The sequence below is a fragment of the Heteronotia binoei genome, chromosome 5 (assembly GCF_032191835.1).
Source record: "Heteronotia binoei isolate CCM8104 ecotype False Entrance Well chromosome 5, APGP_CSIRO_Hbin_v1, whole genome shotgun sequence".
Lineage (NCBI taxonomy): Eukaryota > Metazoa > Chordata > Lepidosauria > Squamata > Gekkonidae > Heteronotia > Heteronotia binoei.
The window spans coordinates 8,603,219-8,615,795 of NC_083227.1; positions in this window are offsets into that span (position 1 = coordinate 8,603,219).

A 12,577-nucleotide genomic window follows, 5' to 3' on the forward strand; every position below is an offset into this window, starting at 1 on the left:
AGCGTTTCAACCTTTCTTCATAGGGAAAGTGCTCCAGCCCTTTAATCATTCTAGTTGCCCTTCTCTGCACCTTCTCTAAAGCTATAATATCCTTTTTGAGGTGCGGCGACCAGAACTGCACACAGTACTCCAATATGTGGATCTCCTTGGTGTGTATTCATGACACAATCCTCACAGCGATGGAATTTTGTGCAGCATTTGTTCCTCCTGGCCTTGTACATATTGGGGGTGTGGCCACATCTGCATGCTCCACCCCTGCCTGCCTGTCAGAGGACCCATCTAATACTCTGATTGGTGGGCACGGGTGGTGTCTCTATGAGCACCCATGGGGTTGCTAGGCACTCTCCACCTTAGCAACAGAGGTATCTAAAATGTTCCTCTCTGCTTGGTGGGCCTTGGACCCCTGCTGGCTGCCCGAGCCCCACAGTGGGCCCGTATCAGGGGCTTAGGATGGGTTGCAGCCGATTCCAGTGCAGGCTGGACTTCCCTTCCCCCAGCCTGCACCCCTTCCTTAACTCACCCCACTCCCCAAAAGGCCTTCTTGGGTTGTTGGTTTGCAGAATGAAAAGGACCAGTAAGAGAATGTCAGTTTCACGTATTGAACTTTCCTTACATTGAAAGACACGGATTATGGCTGCTCCCCAACATACTCCGCTTACATAGCTGAACATCTCTAGGTGGCTGAAGCCAAAAAACAATCAAGAACCCTGAAGAAATAACCAACAAAGTTTACTACAGTGTAAAAGAAATTCCTGAGAAATTGATCCCTGCCATCCTCACAAGGCTCCCCCTTTACACTGAAATCGACATATGAAACTGAGAAGTCTGTTTGAAAGCTCTTGATTCAAGACATGCAGGATCAACCCGAGCACTTTCCCCCTGCTCTTGTGAGAGGCCGAGAAGACGCTTGCCCTTCAAGAGACATTTAGGGCACTTCATATAGTGGACTGTGCAATGGTTCTATGCATGAAATAGAAGGGGGCTCATTTATTGATTACTGAACATAAGAAATAATATTTGGATCTGCAGTAAAATGTGTTAGTTATGTATTCACAGTAATTGATTATGGCGGCTTTAGCCCTGAATCCCTGGGTTTGTAACAGCCAGGGAGGGGAGGAGGCTTTATAGGATCGCTCTTAAGCAGACGAGGAAGCCTTTTTTCTGTTGCTCCCTGGACCTCGTGTGGCTAGAAAGCACCCCTCTGGGAGTTTTGACATTTCTGGGAGGGAAAGTGCAGAGCCGGGCTCCAGCCCCCCACCCCCGCCCCCCTTCAAGGGCTTGCTGCGTCCCCAGGGGTAGAAGCGCTGGCTTTACTGCCCCAGAGACAGAAGCAGAAAGAGGGGAACAGTCCCTGCCTCGGGCTGCACAGGAAGCTTTCCTCCCTGCCCCTGCACCATCCCCGCCCGAGCTGCATCATTACAGAGCGTTGGTGGGCGAGGGAAGCCAGGCTGAAGGGCAGCCCGGAAGCCTCTGTCATGTCTCTGCAGCTCGGAAAGGACTAAAGCAGCAGAGCTGTTTGCTAGAGAGGCCGAGCAAGGAGTGGGAGGGAGGACTCTGTGGTCTTCTTCCCCTCCCAGTCCTCCCCCTCCAGAAATCCCCCACCAACTTAGCAGAGCCCTGCCTTGGCATGCATGATCCCCGCCATGGCTTACTTTTAAGTAAACGCTTCCAGGCTCCAGCTGCGCTGCTGTTCTCCGCTTCAGCTTCTCTGCAGCCCTTCCTGTTCTCTGGCCCAAGTACGGAAGCAAACTCCTTCCTCTGCGCATGCGTGCACAGGCAAGGAAGGCAAGCAAGAGCCTCTCCTCTTCTCTGACCTCCCCCCCCCCTTGCATTTTTTGCTGGGCCTCTCTAGCCAATGAGTTTCTGGCCTTAACCCTTTCGGTGCTGCAGAGGAACGCAACCTGTGCCTTCCTGTCCTCTCCGGGAGGAGCCAGGCTGCCATCTGCGGGGCTGCTCTATGGGGCTGCTCGGGAGTAACTCTGCACGCGGCTGCATGCCCGGAGGATCCAAGGAAATGAGGCTGGAGCAGAATCCCAGCAGCTCCTTAGAATAAGGACCGCAGAAGAACCGGGGTGGGGGAGAGGAGGCGCACCAGGCTTGCTCTTAAATGGACGAGGAAGCGTTTTTCTGTCGGCCTCCCCCCCACTGCAGCTCAAATGCGGCCGGAGATTGGGGGGGGGAGATTGGCTGGGAAGGCGGGGTTTGCGGGCAGGATGAGCTCATTCAATAGGGCTCTGATGCCTGCCCCTAGTTCCGCCTCCGGAGCCGCCCTTTCCTTTCCTGCAGTCCGGAGATGCGCTCTTGTTAGGGCAGGTCTCCAGGCCCTCCCTGGAGGTTGGCAATCCATCATCATCATCAGTTTTATTTATATCCCATCCCAATCGAGGCAAAAGAAACCAGTGGTAGCCCCCCCCCCAAAAAAAAATATTCTCCCCCCAGCTGCCCCCTGCCTTTCCCAGCCCCCCTCCCTCCCTCCTGGGTCTCCAGCCAGGCCCTGCAAGATGCGCCACCCCAGCAGGACCCACAAGCAGGCTGCAAGGAAGCGCCAGCAAAGGGAGGGGGACCTCAACCCCCCCCCCCCCAAACTAGACTGGGTTTCCCTTTCCTCTCCCAGCAGAGGAGAAACCCAGATCTCCCCCCACGGGGAGACCCCCTTACTTGCGGGAGGCCGGACTGTAAAGACCCCAGGATGGGGGGGAGAGGGCCTATAGCAGCCTGCAGGGCCTAGAGGGGAAGGGAGGGGGGATGCGTGGGAAGGATCCTGCAGCCTTTTGGTCCTTCAGCGTAAGGGGAAGCCTCGTTTTTCTCTCACACACTCACACTCACATACACAACCGTATCTTTTTTATTTTTTGCATTCTGATGTCCCTGTGTGTCGGTGTCCTTTGCAAGAGTTGTGCATTTACAGTTTCTCAGGTGGAAAAAGAATCTTCTTGTTGTCTCAGAGGCACAATTCAGTTTCTTAATGTGACTGCACTCTTAAGGAGCCCTTGCTGGGAACTAACTCCCCCCCCCCCCCCCCGCCCCGTCTTTTCTACTACCTGTAAAGCTTGAAGAAGTTGTTTCACTGAACTTGAAGAGGTGTGCTGGATTAGACCCAGAATCAACTCTTGTTGCTCTCAGAGGGGCCTCTGGACTCAGACTCTTCCCAAAAAGTATTCTTTGGCTGTATTTCCCCCCTATGATCAGGGCTTTCAACAGTTGCAAGGAAAGGAAAGAAATATGAAGAGCACATGTGTTTCTGAAAGGGTTAACGCAGGGAGCATACGGGGCACCACCATGAACATCATCCTCAGAGCTGGGGGGGGGATGGGGGCGTAGACCACAATTTCTTGGGAGGGGGGAAGGGGCTGAACCTGCTCCAGGCCCACAGGGTTAGTAATTTCTATTTGTTTAAATTTGAAATTATTTATACTTCCAAAGGCTATCAACAATATCGGTTTAAAAATATATAATTTTATTCACTTGTCATAGTCTGACTCTCAAAGAAAGAGGACCTTCTGGAAAGAAAGATGCTGTGAACTGCCTCCCTGCGACAAGCTGTGGAAATCATGTATGAAAGGAAATACTCCCCACCCCCCCTTTCCCTCCCACAACGTAGCCTGAGTGTGTGACTGGACCAAGGTCACCTAGCGTCCTTTGTGGCTAAGTGGAGATTGAAACTCTGACTGTTCGCTGGAAGGTCAGATGCTGAAGCTCAAAGACTTTGGCCACCCAATGAGAAGGGAGCCCTCACTGGAGAAGATACTGATGCTGGGAAAGACAGAAGGCAAAAGAAGACGGGGACGGCAAAAGAGGAGATGGCTGGACAGCGTTCCTGATGTAACCAACATGAATCTGAGCGGACTTTGGAGGATGGTGGAAGACAGGAGGGCCTGGCGTAACTTGGTACATGGGGTCGCAGAGTTGGTCTCGACTATGTGACTGAACAACACAACTCCCTAATCTTACACAAACCCTCTTAACAACCAATGCTTCCTCTCAGCTCAATTAGTGTCATCTCGTTCTAAGTTTTTTAGTCTCTGGCTCACACAGTTTTGTCTTAGTTCAGGAAAAATGGCCCCAGAGCAAACTAATCTTTGCAGTACCTCACAATTTAATGCCATTAGCGCACAAAGTAGAATTTTTGCACACAAGACTTCACGGCTTAGAGGGAGTATTGTTAATAACACCACTTACATACCGGATACACGCTAGGAAATCGTCAAAGGCCTCTCAGAATCCACAGTACACTCCAGCATCTCAGATACCCTGACCTGAAATTGTGGGAGCCTTTGTTTGATTGAAGTACAATCCAGGAGAGCGGAATCGCCTCTCTTGCCATATTTCATGAACCAGCTTTATCTACCTCTCCCCAGTCATACATCCACACAGAAACAATAGGTGAAAAGGCTATTCCCAGATATTCTTTTTTAAAGCTGACCGGTGGTGCAGAATGGTCAGCTGCGGTACTGCAGTCCAAGCTCTGCTCACGACCCGAGTTCAATCCCAGCGGAAGTGCGTTCAGGGAAACGACTCAAGCCTTCCATCCTTCTGAGGTGGGTAAAATGAGTACTCAGCTTGCTGGGGATAAAGCGTAGATGACTGGGGAAGGCAAGAGCAAACCATCCTGTAAGATCTCTGCCAGGAAAACATCATGCTGTGACATCACCCCAGGGTCGGTAACAACTTGATGCTTGCACCTTTACTTTTAAAGCTGCAAGTCTCAAGATACCAAAATCACCTTAACTTTCAGCACTGGAGACACAGGCCTCTCTTCCCCCCTATCCTGACACACACAGCTCAAGACAGCAATCTTCCTCCCCTCTCCATTTCTTGTTCTCTAAAGCTGCAACTCCCAGGGCACGAAAACAACTTCCAGTGTATTGTCTCTTCTGATGATCCACAATGCTTCTCTGAAAAAAAAGGGTCGGATCATCTCTGCTAAGCCCCATTGATGTGATTTTCTCTTCAGTGTAGGTCTGGGACTACTCAGTTTAGAAGACGGACAATTAAGGGAGGGCCTGATGGCGGTTTATAAAATTATGCAGGGGGTGAAGAGAGTTGACAGAAAGACATCCCCCCCCCAAAAAAAAACAAAAACAAAACCCTATTAGACCTTCTGGGAATCCAATGAACCTGACGGGCAGTAGACTGAGGCTGGGCAAAAGGAAATACTCCTTTAAACAACAAGTGATTAAAATGTGGAATCTGCTGCCAGAGGCTGTAGTGAGGGCCGCAGGCAGACACAGCTTTTAAAGAGGATTATGCTTCTCTCGTGCGTGAGTTCTCCGATGATACTGAGGATGGCCTTTTGTAGTGAATCTCTTTCCACACTCCGAGCATTTAAAAGGCTTCACCCCTGTGTGGGTTCTCTGATGCGTTTTAAGATGTCCACTCTCACTGATTCTCTTTCCACACACTGAGCATTCAAAAGGCTTCTCTCCTGTGTGGGTTCTCTGATGCTTTTGAAGATGTCCACTCATACTGAATCTGTTTCCACACACTGAGCATTCAAAAGGCTTCTCCCCTGTGTGGGTTCTCTGATGTGTTTGAAGACGATCACTCGTAATGAATCTCTTTCCACACACTGAGCATTCAAAAGGCTTCTCCCCTGTGTGCGTTCTCTGATGCGTTTGAAGATTACCACTCTGACTGAATCTCTTTCCACACACTGAGCATTCAAAAGGCTTCTCCCCTGTGTGGGTTCTCTGATGCGTTTGAAGATGGCCACTCTCACTGAATCTCTTTCCACACACTGAGCATTCAAAAGGCTTCTCTCCATTGTGGATTCTCTGATGCTTTTGAAGACTGCCACTCTCACTGAATCTCTTTCCACACTCTGAGCATTCAAAAGGCTTCTCCCCTGTGTGCGTTCTCTGATGCCTTTGAAGACTGCCATTCTCACTGAATCTCTTTCCACACACTGAGCATTCAAAAGGCTTCTCCCCTGTGTGGGTTCTCTGATGCGTTTGAAGATATACACTCATACTGAATCTCTTTCCACACACTAAGCATTCAAAAGGCTTCTCCCCTGTGTGGGTGCTCTCATGCGTTTGAAGGCTGCCATTGTGACTGAATCTCTTTCCACAAACTGAGCATTCAAAAGGCTTCTCCCCTGTGTGGGTTCTCTGATGCGTTTGAAGACTGCCATTGTAACTGAATCTCTTTCCACACACTGAGCATTCAAAAGGCTTCTCCCCTGTGTGGGTTCTCTGATGCCTTTGAAGACTGCCATTCTGACTGAATCTCTTTCCACACACTGAGCATTCAAAAGGCTTTTCCCCTGTGTGGCTTCTCTGATGTGTTTGAAGACGATCACTCGTAATGAATCTCTTTCCACACACTGAGCATTCAAAGGGCTTCTCTCCTGTGTGGGTTCTCTGATGCGTTTTAAGATGTCTACTCATACTGAATCTCTTTCCACACACTGAGCATTCAAAAGGCTTCTCCCCTGTGTGGGTTCTCTGATGCTCTTGAAGACTGCCACTCCGAATGAATCTCTTTCCACACACTGAGCATTCAAAAGGCTTCTCCCCTGTGTGGGTTCTCTGATGCGTTTGAAGATGTCCACTCTGACTGAATCTCTTTCCACACACTGAGCATTCAAAAGGCTTCTCTCCTGTGTGGGTTCTCTGATGCCTTTGAAGATGTCCACTCTGACTGAATCTCTTTCCACACACTGAGCATTCAAAAGGCTTCTCCCCTGTGTGGGCTTTCTGATGCTGTTGAATATTACTACTGAGACTGAATTTATGTCTGGTCTCTGAGTATTCAGCTTTCCCCTGTCTCTTTATTCTTTGATGCACAAGAAGCTGTGATCTATTTCTGAGATACTTTCTGCACTGAATGGATTTGCTTGCTTTTATTTTGCTGTGCTTTGGAAAATGTATATTCCACTGTCTTCCGTCACACTTGTCAGCCATAAAGCCACCTTTCTTTCTCTTCACTCTGATTTGATTCCTGATATTTTCATTCAAGTCTTCATTTTTATCTTTATCCGGCATTTCCTGATGAAGTTTCTCACCCTCCTCATTCCTCTGATCATCCTCTGCTGGAATAAAGAGAGAGAAACTGTTAGCACTTGGGAAGGCTGATAAGATCCAAAGGCATCTGTGGGACTGCATAACCCCTCCACCTTCCCCCAAGAATATCTAGTATTTAAGGATACCTCCCCCACCCATGAAGAACTTCAGCTGAACTCTTGCTCAGAAGGAGCATCTGAGCCTCCAGCTTATGGCCTCCCTCCCTCCTTAACCACAGGCCTCTATGATTGTACCAGACCAAATGTGGCTCAGGAGGGAATCAGGAATCTCATATGGTTACTTCTGGCCTGTTCTTCTGACATAAGAGTGAAGGTCACTCACTCTGAACCAACTCATTTGGGAAGGAGACATGCTCTTGGGAGCCTCTAGAACAGCATTTCCCAAACCTTTTCCCGCTGTTGCCCAGTTATTGTTACACTTTTCCTTCGTGGCCCACTAAAATTTGGGGATGGAGACTTTGAGGGTGGAGGAGGGAGACAGGAAATGATGTACAAATAAGCCTAAAACTATTGCAATGTTTTGTTTAGGAAAAGTAGGAGAATAGTGGGATTTTGCAATGCAATTTTAAAAATAAAACATCAAGAAAAAGTACAAGGATCACAGAGCAGAAAACTAAAAAAGATAAAATGCTCTCAGCCTGGGAAAACATGAAACGGCGGGGGGGGGGGGGAGAGGGAGAAGAGAGAGAGAAAGAGAGAAAGAGAGAAAGAGATAAAGAGAGAAAGAGAGAAAGAGAGAAAGAGAGAAAGAGAGAGAGAAAGAAAGAAAGAAAGAAAGAAAGAAAGAAAGAAAGAAAGAAAGAAAGAAAGAAAGAAAGAAAGAAAGAAAGAAAGAAAGAAAGAAAGAAAGAGAGAGAGAAAGAGAGAGAGAAGAGAGAGAAAGAGAGAGAAAGAGAAAAAGAAAGGAAAACATGAAATGGCAGCCTGGGAAAACATGAAATGGCAGGGAATTTCAAGCTTCCTTCCCCTCCCCCCACCCCACCCCACCACTCAGATTAGCAATGGCAAGGAAGGGAGGGAAGGAGGGAAAGAGACAAAGTAAAAGATAACTGACAGAGAGAGAGGAAGGGAAGTGGGAAATAAAGCAAACAGAGAAAACAAAAGACTGACAGACAAACAGAAAGAAAAAGAAAGAACAAAAGGGAGGGAAGGGGAGAGAGTTGGAAACAGAGAAAAAAAGAAAGAGAAAGGAAATAGGATGGAAGGAAGGAAAAGGGAGGGATGGAGTGAAAGAAAGGAGGGACAAAAGGAAGAAAAATAGAGAAAAAGAAAAATGGAAAGAAACGGGATGGGAGCAAATCACCTTTTAAACTGCTAGCTCCAGCAGCACAAGCAGGCGTGGGTCCCCTGACCTCAGCTGGCCAAGGGAAGTCAGGCCAAGTCCCCCCCCCCCTCCTCCTTCCCTCCCTCCCCCCCCAGGTCAGTTTCAGGCTGGTTAATGTGCCCCTCCTTTCTGGTCGGTGGGAAAAGTGACACTGAGCTCTCACTCAGCGCAGCGACAGACCGGCAGCAGGTTGAACGTACGTCCGAAAAGGCCACCACTGCTGCTCCCTCCCCCGCACTTCCTGGATGGGAAGGAAGCGTAGGGGAGGGAGCAGCGGCGGCCTTTTTGGATGTTTGTTCGACCTGTTCCCGCGCTGAGTGAGAGTTCAGCGCCGTTTTCCATGCAGGGGAGGAAGGTACGCGTTAACCAGCCTGAAATTGACCTGAGGGGGTAGAGAGGAGTCAAGTTCCTCATCAAAAGCTCCTTAGAAAGCTTGAGAGTCATGGAGTAAAAGGACAGGTCCTCTTGTGGATCAAAAACTGGCTGAGTAATAGGAAGCAGAGAGTGAGTATAAATGGGCAGTCTTCGCAGTGGAGGACGGTAAGCAGTGGGGTGCCACAGGGCTCGGTACTGGGTCCCATGCTCTTTAACTTGTTCATAAATTATTTAGAGTTGGGAGTGAGCAGTGAAGTGGCCAAGTTTGCGGATGACACTAAATTGTTCAGGGTGGTGAGAACCAGAGAGGATTGTGAGGAACTCCAAAGGGATCTGTTGAGGCTGGGTGAGTGGGCGTCAACATGGCAGATGCGGTTCAATGTGGCCAAGCGCAAAGTAATGCACATTGGGGCCAAGAATCCCAACTACCAATACAAGTTGATGGGGTGTGAACTGGCAGAGACGGACCAAGAGAGAGATCTTGGGGTCGTGGTAGATAACTCACTGAAAATGTCAAGACAGTGTGTGTTTGCAATAAAAAAGGCCAACGCCATGCTGGGAATTATTAGGAAGGGAATTGAAAACAAATCAGCCAGTATCATAATGCCCCTGTATAAATCGATGGTGCGGTCTCATTTGGAGTACTGTGTGCAGTTCTGGTCGCCGCACCTCAAAAAGGATATTATAGCATTGGAGAAAGTCCAGAGAAGGGCAACTAAAATGATTAAAGGGCTGGAGCACTTTCCCTATGAAGAAAGGTTGAAACGCTTGGGACTCTTTAGCTTGGAGAAACGTCGACTGCGGGGTGACATGATAGAGGTTTACAAGATAATGCATGGGATGGAGAAAGTAGAGAAAGAAGTACTTTTCTCCCTTTCTCACAATACAAGAACTCGTGGGCATTCGATGAAATTGCTGAGCAGACAGGTTAAAATGGATAAAAGGAAGTACTTCTTCACCCAAAGGGTGATTAACATGTGGAATTCACTGCCACAGGAGGTGGTGGCGGCCACAAGCATAGCCACCTTCAAGAGGGGTTTAGATAAAAATATGGAGCACAGGTCCATCAGTGGCTATTAGCCACAGTGTGTGCGTATATATAAAATTTTTTGCCACTGTGTGACACAGAGTGTTGGACTGGATGGGCCATTGGCCTGATCCAACATGGCTTTTCTTATGTTCTTATGAGGGGGGCGTAATGCTTTGGGGAGGAGGCGCAGAGAGGGGATGGCAGACCACCGGTTGACCTGCGACCTGGCACTGAGGCTGGCGTGGCCGAGTGCGGGGTCCAGACCCTGCTGTTGGGAAACGCTGCTCTAGAAGAACCCTGAAATAGGTCTTCGAATGCAAGGCCGTTCTTTCTCCGCCAGTTTCTCTTATACTTTTGGCTTCATTTGCAGAGAGAGAGGGAGACAGAGAGAGAAAGCCATCAGTCTTACATGGGGAAGGAAAGAAATTAAAGACTAAAGATTCTTCTGGAAGGTCAGCACCACAGTCCAGATCAAAGCCCGGAATCTGAACCAGTATAAGCAGTATGCCATAGAATCCTAGTTCCCCCAAGGGTCGCAGGTATTGTGATGTGGTCTGGTGTGATTTGTGGGTGTTCATAATTTGAGCCTCCCTTCAGTTAACATCATCATTTCTTTCAAGGCCAGATCCCAGAATGTGGTCATTGGTTAATCGTGAGAACCTTTATCCTGTTCTGCAAACAGGACACTGAGGGTATGAGGATGCTCAGGGGTGGCCCGATGCCCCATGGCTCCCTAGGCAGATTCGCTGCCTGGCGCCCTCCCCCACAGCGGATATACTACCCAGAACCTATGCAGACCATAATCCAATTCAGATAAATTTGTTAAAAATACAGAAAAATCCTCGCTGGACTCTTAATTTACAAATTTTGAAAGAATCAAAGTTTATAGAAACAGCAAAGAAAGAAATAAAAGAATTTTTTATCATAACCTCAACAAAGGTACCAAGAGGCATTTAATCTGGGATGCGTTTAAAGCATTCTTTAGGGGAATTGCAATACAGTATTCGGCCAGGAGGAAGAGAGAACGTATATAGGGAACTAGTAGTTAGATTGAAGGAGCAAGAGAAACAACAAAAAAAGAAAATATGAAAGAGATAAGACTTAAGATCCTAGCCATCCAACATCAATTGAACATATTATTTACAGAAGAGGTGGAGAAGAACTTGAAATGGGCAAAACAAAGCTACTTTGAAAATGCAAATAAAATTAGCAGATGGCTAGCCTACAAACTGAAGAAAGAGAGAGAAAAAAAGATCATAAGGTCCTTGAAAAATGGAAAGAAAGAAGTAACACAAAATAGTCAATTGAAAACAATTATTCAAGATTTCTACCAAAGACTATATAAAAGACAGGAAATCCCAGATCAAAGGCAAGTAGATTATATTGAAAGTGTTAAGATCAATCGGATATTTAAAGAACAATGAGAGAATCTGGAAAAACCGATTACGTTATATGAAATTGTTGAAGCAATAAAATACCAAAAACACAATAAAGCACCGGGCCCAGATGGGCTTCCTATTGAATTTTTCAAAACCTTTGAAGAAATTTTGTTAATTCCATACAAGAATGTAATAGAGGAAATCCAAGAAATTAATGAGATCCCGGTTTCCTGGCAAGAAGCGCTTATTTCTCTAATTCATAAAGAAGGAACTGACCCTGCTGACATCAAAAATTATACACCTATCTCACTCTTAAATAGTGATTACAAAATCTTCCCGACAATCCTGGCAAACATACTCAAGAAGGTAATTACATCAGTGGTGCATGAAGATCAAACTGGAGAACTGTCTGTCTGTCAACAGCTACAAGAGCCCTATTTAGTCCTTATCAATTGTCTTCAGGCAGCAATCAGAAGACAGATTGATAATCCTGATGAAGCAGGAGAATTGATGATAAAATTGGCCAAGGAAAATGCTAATTTGGATTCAAAAAGAGCCCCGTGGTGCACAGTGTTAAAGGTGCAGTACTGCAGTCTTGAGCTCTGCTTACGGCCTGAGTTTGATCCTGGAGGAAGCTGGATTCAGGTAGCTGCCTCAGGGTTCCTTAGCCGTCCACTCTTCAGAGATTGGTCAAATGAGTACTCAATTTGCTGGGGGGAAATTGTAAAAAGACACACTTTACTTTGCAACAGTGCTCAGTGCAGCAGGCTGAGACTGCTGCTAGAGCAATGGCTTTTGCCGTACTCCTGATGCATGTATCTCTCCAAATTGACCTTAATTAGATTGGCTATATTTTTAATCTTGCAGTTTTTAATTTTTTGTTGTGAGTTACCTATTTTCTGTTACTCATAGTGAAAAGCAACTTTAATTTTAATCTTCCTGGTGTGATTGCTCAGGGCAATGCATTTGCTGATGAGATTTTAAAAGATGTTATTTCTCTATTTATGCTGTTAACCTGTGTAGTTTGCAAACTAACATAAGAGAAGCTGTGTTGGATCAGGCCAACAGCCCATCCAATCCAGCACTGTGTGTCATCCAGTGACCAATATGTGTGTCACTTTGGTGTAGTGATTAAGTGTGCAGACTCTTATCTGGGAGAGCCAGGTTTGATTCCCCACTCCTCCACTTACAACTGCTGGAGTGACCTTGGGCGGTCATCGCCCTCTCAGAAGTTGTTCTGGTTAAGAGCAGTTTCTGTCAGTGCTCTCTCAGCCCCACCCATGTCACAGAGTGTCTGTTGTGAGGGAGGGCAGAATATAGTTCCAATGTCTTTTTCTATGCATACACATATGCACATGCATAGCTATACTGTGGCTAATAGCAACTAATGGACCTCTGCTCTATATTTTTATCTAGCCCCCTCTTGGGACTGGCTATGCTTATAG